Source organism: Ochotona curzoniae, unplaced genomic scaffold, assembly GCF_017591425.1.
Source record: "Ochotona curzoniae isolate NIBS_2020 unplaced genomic scaffold, NIBS_Ocur_1.0 scaffold_4506, whole genome shotgun sequence".
NCBI lineage: Eukaryota > Metazoa > Chordata > Mammalia > Lagomorpha > Ochotonidae > Ochotona > Ochotona curzoniae.
Window position 1 is genome coordinate 13702087 of NW_024467119.1, and position 19438 is coordinate 13721524.

General features: G+C 40.4%; 1 pseudogene; it reads left to right on the plus strand.

Moving 5' to 3' along the window:
• Positions 1-367: 367 nt before the first annotated feature.
• On the plus strand, positions 368-19098 carry LOC121147289 (annotated as a pseudogene).
• The last annotated feature ends 340 nt before the right edge of the window (positions 19099-19438 follow it).

The window sequence follows — 19438 nt, forward strand, 5'->3', positions numbered from 1 at the left end:
TGTCCCTCAAGCTGAATGGCAGATGTCATAGTTCTCTCTTGGGATTGCTAACAGACATGAGTGATGATGAAGCAATCCTAATATTCCATCACTCATGGCTCTGAATAAGGAAGGAAGGAAATACACCCATTGCCTTATCCTAAATGACTGTGAGAACGTGTGATTATGTCAATGAGCCAAGCCTAGAAGAGTGCTTGGTATTGCACTGGGAGTTAATAAATATTATCTCTCAACTGAGACAGTAGAGCTTTTTGGCTAGTACAGTGTGACATACGTAAGTACATGTATGTCGATATGTCTACGCAGAACTAGTTGACTGTGTTTTGTGGGAGGTAGGATTCAAAATACTAGGAGTTTGCCTGAAACGATGGACACTGCTAAAACTTTGGTATTTTGTCATATACATACATAGTTAATGATAAAATGCAATAAATTTGTCACAGTGAGAGATTAACAAGAGTATCTCATCCTCATATTTTAGAACCTCATCATATGATACTTCTGTTCCCTTAAATATTTTCACCATTTCACTTAGAGGAAGCTCTTTATGACTTTGCTTTGTTAGTAACCCAATTTGCCAGCAGCACATGTGCTTTGGGGCCATGATTAATTAAAGCAAGAATTACTTGAACACAAGCAGTTCAACAGTCTCTCTGATAAGCAACACAGCTACTGACTCCTCCATGGATGGGTAGCACATTTAGCCCAGGCACTCTAGACAAAGGTCAACTCATAATATTTTCAGACTTCAATTGACCACAGGCCATGTGAACCACACAAAGTGAAGCTACAAATAAGTGGACACTATTCTACATAGGGAATTTTGGTTAAGGTTACTGATTGCAACAACTGAATGATTCTGGCTAGTTCAAGCAGAAAAGAAATTTATAAAATCACTAACAGGCTCATGCAACCATTGATGTATGGGGAAAAAAAACTGTCAGGAGCCAAGTGTTCCATAGCCACACCCCAGAAGCTGTGTGGTAAGAAAACCATTATCCTAGCAACTGCGATTGTCAGGTGCCAAACGTTAGAGATTCACTATTCTGTTATTGCTAGTCATTCCAGCATTGGTCTTAGAGCTTCATTAAAGTCATAATTATATATCACTGTCAATCACCCCAGAAAGGCAGCTTCGTTTAAATATGGGTCCAACTAGGTAGGCATATTTGCATCTTTACTGGATAATACCTACTGCTGATGTTGAGTTTTTAATTCTATATAGAAGAGGCTAGTTTTACAATGTGCTGTATTCGTCACCTATTTAAAATGAGTGCAGAATCCCAGCTTGACAAATGTCCTGTGCATGCATCTATACAACAACCCAGCCCCCACTCCTGAGCTTTCTCTTAATGTGTTACAGTAACTCATGCAGTGTTTCATGGCTTGCAATACTTCCCCTGTGCTGTTATTTAGAAGTAACTAACATATGCAAGTACTATGCAAGTGCTTGCTCTCTTTCCTTCCTCCACATATCTTTTCACTTGTGTCAATAAATGGGTAAATGTTAACTTGGCTATTAAGAAAAATTCCAAGGAAGGATTATATTTAGGTTTTTTTAAACTGCTACTCCAGTATATTACATTCAGTCTTTAATTTTAGTATTTGATTATCTAATTGGTGGACATCAGAGATCACTAGGTAAATGATAATGGCATTCACTGTTGCTCGCTTTCCTATGGTCTTGATCAGCACTCTATAGCTCTCTTTCTATTTCAATCTTGCTTTATCTGTAGCTCAAAAGAGTTAGAAGCATATGTTCTTGTTCCATCATAAGAAATCCTGTGTTCCTGCATATGTGTCTGTGTTCCTTGATAGTCCTTACACATCACATTAGAGATGCTAAAGAGAACCCATTTACTCCATGATAAAAAAAAAAAATCTCAATAACACATTTCTGGCATTTTACATTCCTGCTCATAATGAGTGCTTCATCATGTGAATTAGTATTTATCACCCCCATCGTTGTTATAAAATGTACATCATTGTGTGTAACTAATTCCTTCCACTAAACCAGTAACCTGGGCATAATCGAATACATTTTAAAAATCATCATTTCCTTTTAGCTACTTAAGAGATAAATTATTCCCCTTGGTATGTTTTTAAATATACTTTCTTCCTCACAAAGAAAAATGCTCAAATATAACTCTTACCAGTCAGTTATGCTTTTATTCTTGCCAATATCCTACATTATTTTGAGATATAAAGTAAATATGCATTTCATCTCAAGATAATGAGTAACATGTTATCTAAGTCCAATTACTAAATTAGACTAAATAATACATACAGAAATTATTTCTCCATTGGAAATAACAGAATTCCATTTACACATCATCTAGAAGACAGAATTTTTTAATGTCACTATATGATTTATTTGTGTGTGTGTGTGTGTGTGTGTGTGTGTGTGTGATCCTATAGAACAGTGCTACTTGGTGTTATCAATGTTTTCTATTTGTCTCATGCTGAAATGCTTTTGTACTTTCTTTAACTGTTCTGAGCCTGAACAGGCTGAAGATATGTACTCTTTTTTAAATAAATAGTTTTTCTTTTTTTGCACGGCAGGGTTACAGAGAGAAGAAAGGGAGAGAAAGAGAGAGAGATGAGAGATCTTCCATTACTGGTTCACTCACCAAATGCTTGTAATGGCTGGAGCTGAGCCAACCAGAAACGAGAAATCAGGATCTTTTTCTAGTTTCCCCACATAGATGCTGGGTCCTGAGAACTTGAGCCATTGTCTGCTGCTCTGTCAGGTCACATCAGGAAGTGGAGCAACCAGGATTGAACTAGTGCCTATACTGGGGGCTGGCATCGCAGGCACTGGGCCCCAGGGGACTTTTGAACGGCCTCAGCCTGTGGCTTATGCTGGGATCCAGTTGTAAGACACATGGGCAGCAGAGCTGCAAGGTGGATTTGAATTAAATTAAGTTTTCCACCAGAATCTTGGGTGCCATGCTGCCACAGGTTGGGTAGCTCACAGACAGATGGCCACTTGGCATGGGAGCCTTTCCAGAGGTTCTTCTGCAAGTCCTGGTTACTGCTGCCTCAACTTGATCTTTTGCCCCAGTTGGCATTTCACGCCTATGAATGATAAGAGTGTCCTGCTGTTTCAAGACCTATCAAATGTATCCTTGCTTCTGCCCCATGACTGATAAAAATTCGTCACTAAACTCTCAGAGCAGCATTCCACATAGTTTCTGCCAATTATTCTGAAAGCTCACACTGTTCCTGCCATGTCGGAGCTTGAAGTTTTCTCATAGAACCTTGGCTCTTCACGTCTTAGAAGTAAATTTGACCAAGACTGTTTAAAACATACTAATCCATCCATGTTCAGTTCTTCCTCCCTGGTATATGTCCCAATACAGGGAATGTTCCTAAGGTGATGTTTAATTCTGCTGCAGGTGAATCACAGAACTCTTTCCTCCAAAGTCCCTCTATTCTGTTTTCTCCTTCCTGCAGACTGTAATGGCTGAGTCCCAAGGATATTGTGTACACAACTGAAGGCACAAATGTGCCCAAGGTTACTTAATACACAAGATTTTTTTACTTTATTAAAATATTTTATATTTGTTCCTTTGATCAATATATTTATGATGCCCCAGGGGCTGGCATTGTGGGGCAGCCAATAAGGCAAGTGTCTGAGATGTTGGCAGCCCATATGGGTGGCTGTCATGTTCCAGCCATTCTGATTCTTTTCCAGCTCGCTCTAATGTCTTCAGAATAGCAACAGAAGACAGGACAAGTGGTAGGGTCCCTGCCATCATCTGGCAGATCTGAAAGGAGCTCCTGCCTTCTGGCTTTGGCCTGATGAAGTCCCAGCTATTGTAGCCAGCTGAGGAATCAATGAACAAATAGCAGGTGTCTATTTCTGTTTCTCTGTTTCTATAATTCTGACTTTCTAATAAATGAGTAAATCCATTTAAAAAAATCATTGTTATTAGTTTTGAGTGGTAATAGGAAGAAAAGACTGATCTATGATCATGCTAAATATCAACTAAATATCATTGGCATGTTCACCAATGTGTTCATTTGCCCTTCTGATATGTTTTCCAGACATGCCAGCAATTAGTTTTTGTATTAGGAATAGACGAACAGAGAGAAACAAATTATTTGTCATCATGGAGCCTACATTTTCTTGGGGAAACAGATGATTAAAAAAAGAAGAAGAAAGAAACCAGATCCATGAGATGATTGCTCAAGAGGCATGCTGGAGGAATAGAGAGTACGGGGGAAGACACATGTGCTCATGGGAACAGAGGAAACCCCTGCAGCATCAACACCGACTGGTCAGGACTCCTGTTGTCTGTTGGTTACAGCCTAGTGTGGCCAGCTTGCCAACAGCATGTGTGACCTTCGGTGCACAATATAATCCCAGGTGTTTTCTTCATGGAAGAAGGATTAAACCTGACCTATCACACACCAAGGGTGTAAAGATTGCAATAAATAAAAGTTTAAAATGTTTGTCATACTACTTAATATTTCATAGGAAGTCATGCAAAAATAAGAAAGTACTTACTGTTGCACTGCAACTAAGACATTGGCAATCAGAAACAAATGGAGGCCCCTAAGAATTTGAGAATATCCCCAAATCAGAAAAAGAGGGAGCCATTGAGGAAGTAAATGAATAATAAAAGGAAATTTTTCCATAAATTGATTAGGGGCTGGACAAGGCTTAAGTCATTTTCCTCAAATTTCCTGAGCCAAAAGAAGAGCATTATTCTATTGATAATGCTAGAGTAGACACGTACCACGGGAGCTATTTTTTTTTTTTTGATTGGAAAGGCGGATATACAGAGAGGAGAGACAGAGAGGAAGATCTTCCGTCCGATGATTCACTCCCCAAGTGGGTGCAACGGGCCGATACTATGCCAATCCAAAGCCAGGAGCCTCTTCCGGGTCTCCCACGCGGGTGCAGGTTCCCAAAGCTTTGGGCTGTCCTCGACTGCTTTCCCGGGCCACAGGCAGGGAGCTGGAAGGGAAGCGGGGCTGCCGGGATTAGAACCGGCGCCCATATGGGATCCCAGGCGTGCAAGGCGAGGACCTTAACCACTGCGCCACCGCGCTGGGCCCCACGGGAGCTATTTTTACTAAGCTCAAACAAGCGAATAAATCAGACAAGAGCAACCCTTTGGATTATTTATAGTGAAGAAAGCAAATAAGTATAGCCTCCTGAAAATACTGCTTGGATATGGATGTGACATAGCCTATGGATGAGCACCCAGCTAGCTTACACATTTCTAATTTCCCTGATTTTTTCACATTATCTTAAGGGCTTTCATATTAGTGTCCTGTTGCTGCTGTTACGTAACTAGACACGTAAGTACAGATTGCAGTTCTATACTTCAGGGACCGGCACAATAGCCTAGCAGCTAAAGTCCTCACCTTGTAAGCACCAGGATCCCATGTGGCCCCCAGTTCTAATACTGCCAGCCTTGCTTCCCATCCAGCTCCCTGCTTGTGGCCCAAGAAAACAGTACAGGATGACCCAAAACCTTGGGACCCTGCACCCACATGGGAGACCTAGAACAAGCTCCTGGTTTTGGATCAGCACGGTTCCAGCCCTTGCAGCCACTTGAGGAGTGAATCAACAGATGGAAGATCTTTCTATCTCTCCCCTTCTTTGTGTATCTCCGTTTCCAATCAAAATAAATAAATCTTAAAAAAAATTCTATCCTTCAGTTATCGGACCATGTTTTCTGAGCTGAAACAAATCTGTCAATTGCTCCTCTACAAAAGGCTATAGAGAAAACGTGCTTGATTGCTCATTCAGGTCATTTACAATTCAATTTTGTCAAAGTGATAGGACCAGGACCAGGGCCCCTCTCTTTGCTAGCTATCAGCTAAGAGCCAGTCCCGGATGCTAAAGCGCGCTTGTGTCCCTACTCATTGCCTCCTCATCCGTCTTCAAAACCAGCAATAGTGTGGTGAATCTTTTATTTCTTCTACTATCCCTCACCCTGGGCAAATCTTCAATCTAGCTTTTAAAATACATATGCCTTGGCCTGGCACGGTAGCTTAGTGGCTAAACTCCTTGCATGTACTAGGATTCCATACAGGCATCAGTTTGTGTCCTAGCTGTTCCACTTCCCGTTAAACTCCATGCTTGTGGCTGGGAACACAATGGAGGACCGCCCAAGGCCTTGGCACCCTGTACCCACACGGGAGATCCAGAAGAAGCTGCGCTCTGGCCATTGCGGCCACTTGGGGAGTGAATCAGCAGGCGGAAGATCTCTCTGTCCTCTCTGTAAATCTGACATTCCGTAAAAATAAAATAAATCTAAAAAACAAACAAACAAAAACCACATCTCTATCGTGGGCCTGCCTGAACAATCTGGATTAACCTCCCTAATGTGAAATCATAAATTTCGGTTCCATTTATAAAAATCTCTTTTTACATGTAAAGTGAAATATTTGCAAATTTCAAAGATTAGAGAGTACATATTTTGGGAGCCATTTGTAAAGTATAGCAAAAACAAATCTTTGCAACAGGATCAATTTCATTACTACTAACTTGAGAAGTTAATTTGATTAATAAAATATTTCAAAGTTTGATTTTAATAACTAATTCAGATCACCTAACTCAACTAATTCAAATCATCACTGGAAATTTGAGAATGTTTCTCATATATTTACTTATAAATTTTGCTTTACCTAGCTAAAATATTAACATTACATTATCTGATGAATTTGGATTTCATTATTAAATATGAACTAAGAGAAAAAGGTTGTCAAATAGCTAATAAGAGTCATGGTGCTCACTGTTTAAGTAAGTATTTACCATATATCTTGATACAATAAAAGGAAAACTTCATTTTTATAATTTAGTCTATACTTGATGTGAACATAGGTTATATTTCATAGACCCAATATTTGAATGTACGAATTAAGCATAAATTTTAATTATAAACATACTTGATATTTCTTAAGATGTTTTAAAATACATTGCACAAATTTTAGTTTCACAAAACTGTACTCTTCTGCTGTCAGGACACTGTACTAACGGTCATTACTGAGAATCTAAGTAGAGCTGTTAAGCTCAAGAATGGGAATTACGAAAAGCAAGTTCCAGTCCCAATTCTGCCCCGTGTCATTAGCTTCCAAGGCTCATGCTGTCTTTTTTGCACAGAAAGTTACATGCTATATTGTATAACCCTTCCTTCTTAGAAATTTCCATGCCCATCTCTGCTTCTAAGCCAGTTCCCTGATGAATCTTGCACTATAGGTGAAAGGAAGAGATAAACAGATTTAACAAATTTTTCCTCTACAAAGACAAAAAAAAAATAACACATGAGAGTAAAAGCTCATACATTTAACAAATGAGAATTGATTGCAACTGAACATACTATTTGTGCAACAGTAAAACCCATTGCTCAAGACTGTCTTATACCCGGTGGGGACTCTTCTGTTTGACACATTGTCTAGATGCTTCTAGATGCTCTGGAAGCTGGATCTTACATTTCTCCTATTATTTTCCTGTATGGGTTTTATTGTTAAGTCAAAAGATAAAAGACCAAATGGGCAAAGCAACAAAGCTATAAAGTATTCACTTCAGTGGCTGTAGACAATCTAATTAATTTTTCATGTGCTTTTCTGTATCAGTTTGGGATTAAGTTTACATAGTTATAAAAGGAGAGATGATTGTGTGTTTTATTTGTTGTCCAGGCAGTGCAACCAATGATCCCTGGGGATATGATAAAGTACATTAATTGATTCTTGTAAGTACATTTTTTGTTTAAATTCAGCCCATATCAGCAATGCTTTCTGGAGTCCTTAATTTTTTTTAAAGGACAAAGTTCTGAAATCAAGTAATGGGACTTTATTTTTTCAGAGTATTTTTCTTTTCTTTTTTTCACTGACATATTTTAGTTAAACTATTTTTAGGGAACCCCTTTAGCATGCAGGGGTTTAGAGAGAAAGAATTATCATCAAATGGAAGAAATCAGATAAAAAGTGAAATTAACAGTCTATTGTATAAGAATTTTTCATTCAGAAGTATGTACTGAATCACTCCAGAAAAGGAAATTATAGAAAATAGTAGAATAGGGCACTATATTTCATGGAAATAAAGAAATCAGGGGTGGAGAAAGTGTCATGTGAAATGTAGGCCCCAGAATACAAAAGGGGAACAAAAATAAAATTGTGTGCTGATCAAAGTTTTGTAGCATACCTATGTGAGTTTCATCAATTTTTTGTGAAGTCATTCTTTTAAAAACAATTGATGTTCTAGGAAATGGCTGCTTAAAACAATTCAGTCGAAAACATCTAAGAACTGCCAAAACCATTTTTAACTTCTATTTTTCTCCCTATCGGTCTCCGCTTTGCTTCACCCTGCTTGCCGTGTCCGTAGTAAAACCACCAATGCATTCTGGCTTACTCCATTCACGACTATTGCAACATTCCAGTTCTGTGTCAACACACCCTCTATACAGCTGTTGAACTTCCAAAAATATAATCCCATTCCTATATGAATCCTGACCTTTTACAACTCAGAACGGGGTGGGGGTGGGGTTGAACAGGAATCAAGGTCTTTTGAAAGGTCATTCATTTCATTCCACTCAAGGAGTCACGACACGCCACAGACACATACACCATAAACTCGCCACAAGTATCAGTGTGATTCTTCTGAGATCATGACCTAGAGATCTGATTTAGAAGACCTCAGTAATTGGGGACAACATATCATTGTTTGCCAGAAACAATTTTTGGTACAAAAGAAATGACACTCTAAGAGAAGCTAAAAATGGAGTATTTTTAAATGTATCACCACGTTTTATGCTGTTCCTTGGGCTCTTTTGAAAAGCCCTTTATATGGAGATGGATGTTAATAACTTCAGTGACAATTTTGTTTTAAAAATTAGTCGATCGTGCCCGGCGCAGTGGCACAGTGGTTAAGGTCCTCGCCTTGCATCCCAGGGATCCCATATGGGCACCGGTTCTAATCCCGGCAGCCCCGCTTCCCTTCCAGCTCCCTGCCTGTGGCCCGGGCAAGCAGTCGAGGACAGCCCAAAGCTTTGGGAACCTGCACCCGCGTGGGAGACCCGGAAGAGGCTCCTGGCTTTGGATTGGCATAGCATCGGCCGTTGTGCTCACTTGGGGAGTGAATCATCGGATGGAAGATCTTCCTCTCTGTCTCTCCTCTCTGTATATCCGCCTTTCCAATAAGAAAATAATAATAAAAATAAAATCTTAAAAAAAATTAGTCGATCTATAGTCTTACTAGGGACAACATTCCTCTCCCTTTTCTAGCAAGAATAGTTCAATTGTGAGAACTCTTGGGAAAGTAAATGAACTAGATCTGATGGATTTGCTGTAACAAAAGGTGACTTCTGAGGTTCCCCTCTCACATTTGGGATTATAGCTCATTTGGGGGCAAGTTGGTTGGGACAGGAGAGCTTTATCTCAGAGCACACAATCCCCTGGAATTTATGGCTCTGGTAAGGCAAGTATGAAAACTGCATCAGAAGCCTTCCAGAATCCCAAGAGAATTCGTAACATTTTCTTTGGGAGGGGGTCGGCTATGGCTTAGTTAGTATTCAATTAGGAGCCAAGTGAGAGCATCTGGTTTCTATTCCTTTCTCTGCCATCTATTAGCTCAATGTTCCTTAAACTGTGTGATATGCTTGTTACTGTCTTAAAAGAACATACCAGTTTTAACTAAGCTCATGAACGACAGAGCAAAACAGTTAAAGCTCCATTTTTTTTTTAAGGCAGGTTACTGAAGAAAAAAATCTATGCAGTGAATTTTACTTTCTTTAAGTATGAGATTCAACAAATTCAGAAAAATACATACCTTTTCATCACCATCAAAACAATCAAGATAAAGATATATTTAACAAACGTTCTCACTATTCCTTTCCATCAGTTCCTTTCTTGAGCCCCAGTCCTTAGCAATTTCAATCTAATTGTTCAAAATTTTTACTTTCTTCATAATATCTTAAAAGTGGAAAAATTCTGTACATTACCTTTGGCCTACTTTCTCTAACTTAGCTTTAAACATTTTGAGAGCCACTACATCTAATCAATAGCTTGCAACATTTATTTTTTAGCAGTATTCAATTTTATAGTTGTCGTGCAATGTATGTACCTAGCAGAAGATGTACATTTCTATCATTACCAAGTGCTAAGAGAGTTGCCAAAGCAAGTTTGTTATTCTCTAACTCAAAATTTCTCAAGGTAGATACTGGGGATCAACATTTTGAAAGGGAAAAACATATCTATATGCACATGAAGTTTGAGGTACCATGTCCATAACTCTGATATTATTTCTAACTCTGTCATAATGATTATTGAAAGTATTCACGGCAGTATCATGTTTACCAACTATCTTCATGATCATGAAAGCTGTATGGCCCAAATGTATTACACATTGTATAAACACTGTAGCAAATTACCCCTCAGCGGTAATCTACAACAACACAAATTGAACCAGAGTTCTCTCAACGTCCAACACAAATTAGAGCATATTTGCTCACCTTTCCCTCCTCTGGATCACCCACACTGCTTGGTTTGTGGTTCTGCTTTCCAGCATCAGATCAGAATCCTGACCTTGCTCCTACCACTCTTCCATAGCCACAATTCCTTCTGAACACAGCAGAGAGAAGTTGTTCCCCTTTAAGAATGCTCCTAATTATGTCCACCTGGGTGACGAAGGATTATTTCTCCCTGTGAGGTTCTGTAACTTAACCCCACTGTCAAAATCCTTGTTTACCAGGCAAAATAACTTATCCCCAAGTTTCAATGATTAGGACATGAGTGTCATTAGTGGCCACTACTCTGCCTATCATATACATATAATTCTCATGAAATTATTGGAAAACGTGGGCAATTTTGTTTTCTTCATTGAAAGCCAGAAATTTCTCTCCATTTAATTCATCTAATAAAATTTAGTATAAATTATTCAACCTTTTGGAGTTTCTGTTTTTCTATCTATAAAAAGCATTTAATGTGTTTACAATTGAAAAAAAAAAGTGATGTCGTTACAGGATGAATGTCAGGGACTATGGTTACATGCATCTTGTTTTGCTGGATAAATCTCTGCAAATATGAGGAATAGAAATGTCTGCCTGTTCACTGCTACCAATCGCTTTTCTTGTGGACTAGCATCAGTAAGGGAGGAAACAATCAACTGATCGGGCTTGGAACCATGTGGTCAAGAGACCACAGCTGGTCTCTTTAGTTCAATGGAAATTGGCACTTATTTTAAGACAAGATACATGTCAGCAAGTACAATACACACTCCATCCCTTAAGGCTGTAAATGTTTGCTATCTAAACATGTAGTAATATATAAATAAAATTTGGTTAAGGATTCATTTTTGAACCAAAGTACCAAAATTTCTTAACACAACATCCCTCAGTTTCAAAAATCTCATATTTACAAGCATTTAACAGATTTATAGTGAGAGATAATTTGGAAAATTCCACTCAATATTTAGGACAACTGAAAGATGGCTGTTGTTCATCCAAAAGTCAAATACTACTGTCTCTATTTGCAAATCTGGCAATTAAACAAGGGCAGGAATAATGTGAAGGGGGCTTTAATTGTATTTGTGATGCTTTATTTCATAGGCTGGGTGGTGGGAAACTGGGTACTTATTGCAATCTTCTGTATGCTGTTTTCAAGATCTTAAATATTTCACAGCATGTTAAAATATTAACAGATCAAAACAAACCATTCACCAGAAGAAAATCTCCAGTTGAAAGATCAAATGAAGAGCCAATGGCAACAGTAAGGAACCAAGCAGAATCACAAAAAGAAAGGAGAAAAGCATATCACATGTTTAAGTTATGAAGAGGATGGCAAATGCGATCACGTTCTATTTAGAATTATTGATATCTTTCATTTGGACGGCATGTATTTCACTCAAATCTCAATGACCTGAGATGAGATGCTCAGGTAATTACAGAATTCAACCTAAAAACTTAGATGTGTTTTCCAAGCTGTACTAATTTCAATTATGTGTTAATCAATGAAATTATATTTGGCCACAGGTAAGAATAATAATAAATGGAATGATTAAACCTATAAAAACACTTTGCAAAGACTCAGCCATCATTTAATTATTTTTACGTCTTTAGAAGAAAAAGAACAGATGAAACAGAATCATAAAAAAAACTCATACATTTCCTTAGTGAATACTAGAAAATAGTGGTTCCCAGTCATGAGTGCACACCAAATCACCCTGAAGAATGGACTACAAATGGACTGTGAATACCTGTGACAAACTGTAGGTATATCTCATTAATTCATCTGGAGGAAGAACTCATTGTTAACTTCTGAAAACTTTCAAGGGGATGCTCATATGGCCAGGGTTGTGGGCCACTACCTGGAAATTTGACTATGAGTTATGGTGGAGCATTTGTGTTATTGGCAATGCAACTCAGTTCACATGCATCAAGCTGTAAACCCCATCTACAGTCAGTCCATATTTCTGGGGATCCATTAATAACTTACTTATTTGAATGTTTCACTTTGGAATAAGTTACGTGGTTGAAGATTATCTCCATCCATTGTGACACTGGAGCTTCCCTGTGTGACACAGTATTTTATCCCTGTTAACTAAAACTCAAACACCTGCTGTTTTCACCTATGGTTTCAGCCAGAGCTTTATAAACCTGAACAACTGTGTTATTTCAAGTATCAACTTTCAAAAGAGCAATAAAAACATAAGTGCTTGCTTCACCTAGTGTCCAATTCTGATCAGGAACAATTTGATAAAACAGTATATAGATGCCATGTACTAACTAACCTCATATTTCCTTCATAATTAAAAAAATCTGCATTAATAATGTGCATTAACATCCTCAAATTGACTCTTTAAAGGGGAAAAAAGCTGGCACCAGTTAAACAGGTGACCACACATATTAGCCAACTCTAGCATTCAATTAACCATAAAATACATTTTTGACAGAATATTTTGAAATGTCCAGTGAGCCTCATTGTCTCCCCTTCTATCATGCCTGCCTAAGAGAAAGATTTTTCCTTTTTCCATGTTTAAATTCATTTCCTTGACAACAGGCATTGCAAACCCATCAATGATTTCTCTGTGCCAAATGAATTTCTGTCAAAAGGCTCAGATGAAATCTGTCTAATCCTGGTGACCAAATTGATCCAGGCCCAGCACAAGATGAAGCCGATCAGTCACTGAAGGTTGGCAATGCCAAAAGCTTTCTCTCTCCTACGCAAACCCACAGCTGCAGAAAAGTGAAAGGCTGACTTGGCTCCACAACCTGAGCCTGGAGTTTCTGAGTGTTTTCATTACCTGTGGACATCAATGACTTTGGAACACAATTAAATGTGCTGACATCACTTCATTATTTTAATGAGGCTTTTCTCTTTCCTCTGGCTATGATAGAAAAAAAAAAAACAGGACAAAAAGAATTTTTCTCATTATTTCTGAAACAAAAGGAAAGTGAAGGAAACGAAATGGAAACATGCAGAAAATCTGCTAGGAAAGAGGTCAGCTTTCTGTTACCGTGTTTCCTCCTGCATCCTATTTTCCTTAAAGTCGTTCAGGGTGCACCAAGGCTACCTGATGGATATGTGCACATTACCAGCAAAATATCTGAATCAGAAGGTCTTGGGTGGAGCAGAAAATGCATTCCTCACACATTTCTAGTCAGTGATAATGATGCTAGTCCAAGAAGTACAATTTTAAAAACATATTTATTTTTATTGAAAGTCAGATCAGAGTTACATACAGAAGAAGAGACAGAGCAAACCCTCTGGTTCAGTCCCCAAGTGGTCACAATGGGCAGAAATGAGCTGATCCTAACCCAGGAGCTTCTTCTAGGTCTCCCACATGGGTAGAGGGTCCCACAGCTCTAGGTCATCCTCTAATGCCTTCCCAGGCCACAAGCAGGGAACTGGATGGGAAGTGGAGCAGCCAGGAAATGAAAACTGGTGCCCACATGGGAACCCAGAATTTGCAAGGTGAGGATTTAGCCATTGAGCTGTTGCACTGGGCCCAAGTAGTGTATTTTGAGAAGCGCAGTAGCTGCCTGTTGTTTTACAAGGCGATCTAAGCATAATGTCCCATCCTAAGACCTCAGAAGTAATGCACTGTGAAAAAATTGCCAAGATTGCTGATATCTAGGCCGACAGAAAATGGTGTGAGGTCACACTCTCCTGTTTCCCATCTGAGAAAGAACTGGCTGTCACTGAACAGAGCAGGCCAGTCATTGCCAAGGATGACTTTTGAAAACACCTTCCTCTTGTGTGTGCTGCTTTGTCGTGCAGACAGTGCTAGAGGAAAAGATGCAGGCACCTCCATGTCATACAGCTTCTTATTCCTCTGTTGCTCGAAAGTGTGGTTTTGTGTATTGCATATTGAATTCAGATGGCATAAAGTGCTAGGCCCACTCAAACCCATTCTTCCTGCACAATGACAGATTCAAGGACCTAGAAGGTATATCCTAAGGATATCAAGTGAGAAAGTGTCAAAGGCAGTGGGAGAGTCAAACTCTTCCTTTTCCTCTAGGACTGTTTTGCTCACACATTCACTCTCTTCCTTATCAATACAACTCCCATTAAAACAGACCATATTCTATATGAAACATGTCAGAAAATGCTAGGCATCAGCCATGCTGTCACTGAAGTAAGGGAAAAGCAAAACTGACACCTCCTAGGTGACCACTCTTGGCCAAACACTGTGCCAAGGAGGCTCCTTAGTATAGTTTAAATGCAGACTCCATAGACTTCATGGACACATTTGCATTAAGGCCAACGTGTCCAATCCTACAGCACTCACCTATTATATTCGCTCTAGTTTACATGGCGGACGCCGAATCAAGCTCTACCCCAACCTTTCCTACCTTTCTTTTCTTTTATTTATTTTTTTTTTTTTAGTGTTCGCTGCAAAAAGCCTCTGGCGTGTGACTCATTCTTTTTATCTACTGTCAATGAACTCCCATGCTTCTGCAGGAGTGAATCCTGCACCTCTAAGCAGTTGCTTCAGGGCCTGCTGCTGAGAAAGTTGCTCGTGTGAGAGTCCTGGGGCTTTCCTGGCAAAACTTGCCCTTCCTTGCTGCTGCAGTTCATCAGCTGGGGGATTTGTTCTTTCTCATTGAAGATGATATCATTATGAGTCCTACCGTTAATGGAGCAGAAGAGGCAGAGAGATAGAACGCACTGTCCTCCAGGGCCAAAAGTAAAATATTGTTCTGAGAGCATTATTTTGATCATTTATTCAGTCGGAAGATTAATAGCTTAGATAAACTCAGTATCTAAGGGCTTTACTAAACTTCAACTTTCAGAAATTAACAACACAAAGGATATGACTTTAGAAAACAGAGGGTACAATACTATGTTCTGTTTTATTGGACAGAGATAGGTTTCCTTGCCAGGGTAACAAGGTTTTTCAGAGCTATCAACTCCACAGACAGATTAGATCTATTTAAACCTCTCCTGGCCAAGCAGGGTCTGCTGATTCCTGTGCAGATCCTGGACTCTGAAGGCACGTAGCCCAGTGCACAAGGGAGCACATTATCATGGGCAGTTGAAGGATGCCTGACTGCTGCTGGGTCTCTGCTCTTCCACGGTGCCAGGAGGGACTGAGAGCTTTAAGGACCTCCAGAGACTAATAATGCAAGTGCTAATCGTTAGTATCTCCCAGAATTCTGCTAGTTCTCATCTCCTCCAGATTTTCCAGCTGCTGTTTGTGTAATTGAAGAAAACGACACAGCCAAGGGCAGGTAATTTATCTTGCGAGCCTTGCTGTAACAGAGCAACCTATCTCGGCCGCAAAAAAATCCAAAGGAAATGCTTGGGTGTGGTCTCCCCTATTAAACTAATCTGAATTGTGAGATATGAAAACACTGTACTGTGGAATGAAAAATACTGAGGTTTTTAAAGCAATCTCAAAGAGGCATTTCCCCACACCCCCACTGGAAAAAGCAACATCAGCAGGAAAGCACATAGAAGTATCTACATTTATTACTCAAAACCCAAAAAATATTGGTGAATGACATCTCAGTCTAAATGGTCACATCTTGTGCTCACTGACCTTTAACTCCATGTTGAAGGGGGACTGAGACATTCTTAGTCCAATACAACCAGTTAGAGGCAGAGTGTGAAATGCAACTGCCTTGATACCGCCTCAGCATTCATGTTCCTACTATTATGCTATTTATCACAATAAATGTATACTTGTAATACTTCATTCCAGTGAGCAACATTCAAGCAAGCTACAACACTGGAGGTCATCTACAAATTTACAGATCTCCCTTCAGAAACCTAAGTGTTCAGATGTAAACGCAGGTAGACAGGATTACATTTTATCTTTCCAGTTTATCTGGTAGCTCAGGGCACTGGAAGTTAAATTACAGTATCATGCAGAGAGAATAACTAGCATCCTTTTAGTACCAGCAGCCTTGTTCCTGCAGGCAGTGCCCTTGGTTGCTGGGATCCTGTGAGGTCTAGCATGGTGCAGCTGAGCTCCTGGCTTTGTGTCTCCTTGGTGCCTCTCTGAGCCCAAGTGTTGTTATCAGCACCTGAAAAGGCAGCAATTTTTACCCAAGTGCTTGGGTCCATGAGCCCCATCTAAGACTCAGATGCGGTTCGTAGCCCTGGTTGCCAGTGGCATTTGGGGAACAAACAATTGGACGGAAGGTCTGTCTCCCCGTCATTCTATCTTTCAAATAAAAGTAGTTAGGTAGCTAGGTAGCAGTGTTTTGGAAGTAAACCAGTGAATGGAATGTTTCTTTGTTTCTCTTTATTCATCATTCAGTCTTTTAAATAAATGAGCTAATAAAGACTATTTTTAAAAGTTGTTAACTCGGGCCCAGTAGCATGGCCTAACAGCTAAATTCCTTGCCTTGAATGCCCCAGGATCCCATATGGGTGCCAGTTCTATTCCTGGCGGCTCTACTTCCCATCCAGCTCCCTGCTTGTGGTCTGGGAAAGCAGTTGAGGACGGCCCAAAGCTTTGTGACCCTGCACCTGCGTGGGAGACCCGGAAGAGGTTCCTGGCTCCTGGCTTCGGATCAGGATAGCATTGGCCATTGCACTCACTTGGGGAGTGAATCATCGGACGGAAAATCTTCCTCTCTGTCTCTGCTCCTCGCTGTATATCTGACTTTCCAATAAACAAACAAACAAAAAAAAAGGTTGTTAACTCAATCTTGAGGAGCAGAGGCATTCAATATGGGAGTTAGAATGTCCATTTCCCATATTCCAATGTCTATGTTTGCTAGTCAGCTCTGTGTCCTGGCTCCTAATACAGACCCTCTGTAATAGGAATGATGGTTCAGGTGGTTGAATTCCTGTCGCTTTCAACCAGGCCTTGGACTAGCCACTGTTGGCTTTTGGGAATTGGACTACCAATTAGCAGTTCACTGGCTCTCTCTCGCTCTGCTTTTCAACAAATAAAACATTTAAAAATAAAGGAAAGCTCAGTGTTAAGCCCAATCGCAGACCTACTGGACCGCAGTCTGACTCACCACCTGGCATACATGTTATCTGGAGATCGTGCTAATGTTCTTCTACTGATTAGTTTTCTAAAAACTAGCTTTTATCTCTAATAGTGAGACACACCAAAAAAGGCAGGAAAAACACATAAAGGGAAATACAAGAGGACCGGCATCTGACAAACTAAAGGACATCAGAAAATATCTTTATCTGATTCAAGGGCTTGTTCCAGAATTTCCCATTTTTTAGTAACAACTTGTTTTGTTTTGTTTGAATCCCATGTTTGTTTTTATCCCTCATGGTTGTCATCTGAATCTGGGCCCAGTGTTGGCATCACCATCCAACCTGTCCCTTTTTGGACTGCAGACAGGAGAACCACTTTCAACAAAAATCAATCCTCAGCAGCCTCCTGTAGTAACATCTCCTTTCATCTGAACATCTTCAAGCCATGCCTGCTGGGCACTTCCCTCCCTGTGGTTTTATTACATCAGATGATGGAATAAGCACAACAGTCAGTGTGAGATGACATCAGTGTGATGAACGCCATCACACTGGGCCGCCTAAGTGACTGCAAAGGAAGCAAGCAAAAAATGAAATATTTATATAACCCTCTGACTGTACTACCAAGGCCACCTAAGTGCTAAGGAAATTCCATCAACCCCAATAAACCTTGGCCAGAGAAAAAGATTAAAATCCTGGTCATCTCAAGGGCTTTTGGAACTGATTGGCATAAACATCCACATGCAGATTTGAAGAAACTTTGAGCAGTGTGTAAGAAAATCCATATTCTGAAAACAGAAATTATCCCTTTTCTCTGAGAGAATGCCAAACGGTGGTTGATGCTGGTTCAGCAGGCAGACCGAGAGACCATGGGGATAGGAGGAAGAGGCGGTTTCTGCGGTGGCTTGGCAGTGATCCTGGAGTCACTGTCTTGGCCAGAATCAGCATCAGGTCCCTGCCACTCACGGAGGCAAGATGAAGGACAAGGAGTGGCTCCCTGACACCAAGCCGGTCTCCCTGCTGAAGGACATGAACATCAGGTCCCTAGCGGCGATCGACCTATTCTCAGTGCCCTACAGGGAGTCTGAGATCATTGACTTCTATCTGGATGTGACCCTAAGCAGGTGCTGAAGATCATGCCTGTGCAGCAGGAGATGTGGGCTGGCCAGTACTCCTGCTGCAAGGCCTTGATGCCGTAGGGAACTACAATGGCCACGTCGGCCTGGCCATGAAGTGCCCCAAGGAGGTGGCCACAGTCATAAGTGGGGATGGGGGTCATCATCCTAGCCAAGATGTTCATTGTACATAGGCTGCAGGGGAAACAAGCTTAACAAGACCCAAAATGTACCTGCAGTGTGATCTAGCACTATGGGTTCAGTGCTGGTATGCTTCATCCCCACTCCCGGGGCACTGGACCCAAGAAGCTACTGATAATGGCTGGGATTCATGAATGTCACACACTAGCCAAGGGGTTTCACTGCCACCATGGGCAACTTTGCCAAGGCCATCTTCAATGCCACTTTCAAAATTTACAGCCACCTGACTCCAGAGCTCTACAAAGAGAAGGTGTTCACCAAGTCTCCCTACCAGGAACCAATGAATCATCTCATGATGACCCACACCTGTGTTCTGCAGAGCACTCAGACCCCAGCTGTGGTTACAATGAGGTTTTTCTATACAACCAAAACAGAGTAAATTAGCCCTGGTGGGGGGATATGTATGGATTACAAGAATTTTTCACAATCTATAAGTTACAAATGAATTTCAAAATCCATATTATGAAAACATGATACATGGGTTTCAAATTGTGTTTCAAAAATGTTCAAGTAAACTATTTTTAAAATTCATTTTCCAAGGGTCATTGTGGTAGCCTGTTCCAGGATCCCATATGGGTACCAGTTCTAAACTTGGCTGCTCCACTTTCCATCCAGCTCCCTGCCTGTAGCCTAGTAAAGCAGTCAAGGATGACCCAAAGCCTTGGGACACTGTACCACTGCAGAAGAAGACCCAGAAGAAGCTCCTGGCTTCAGACTGG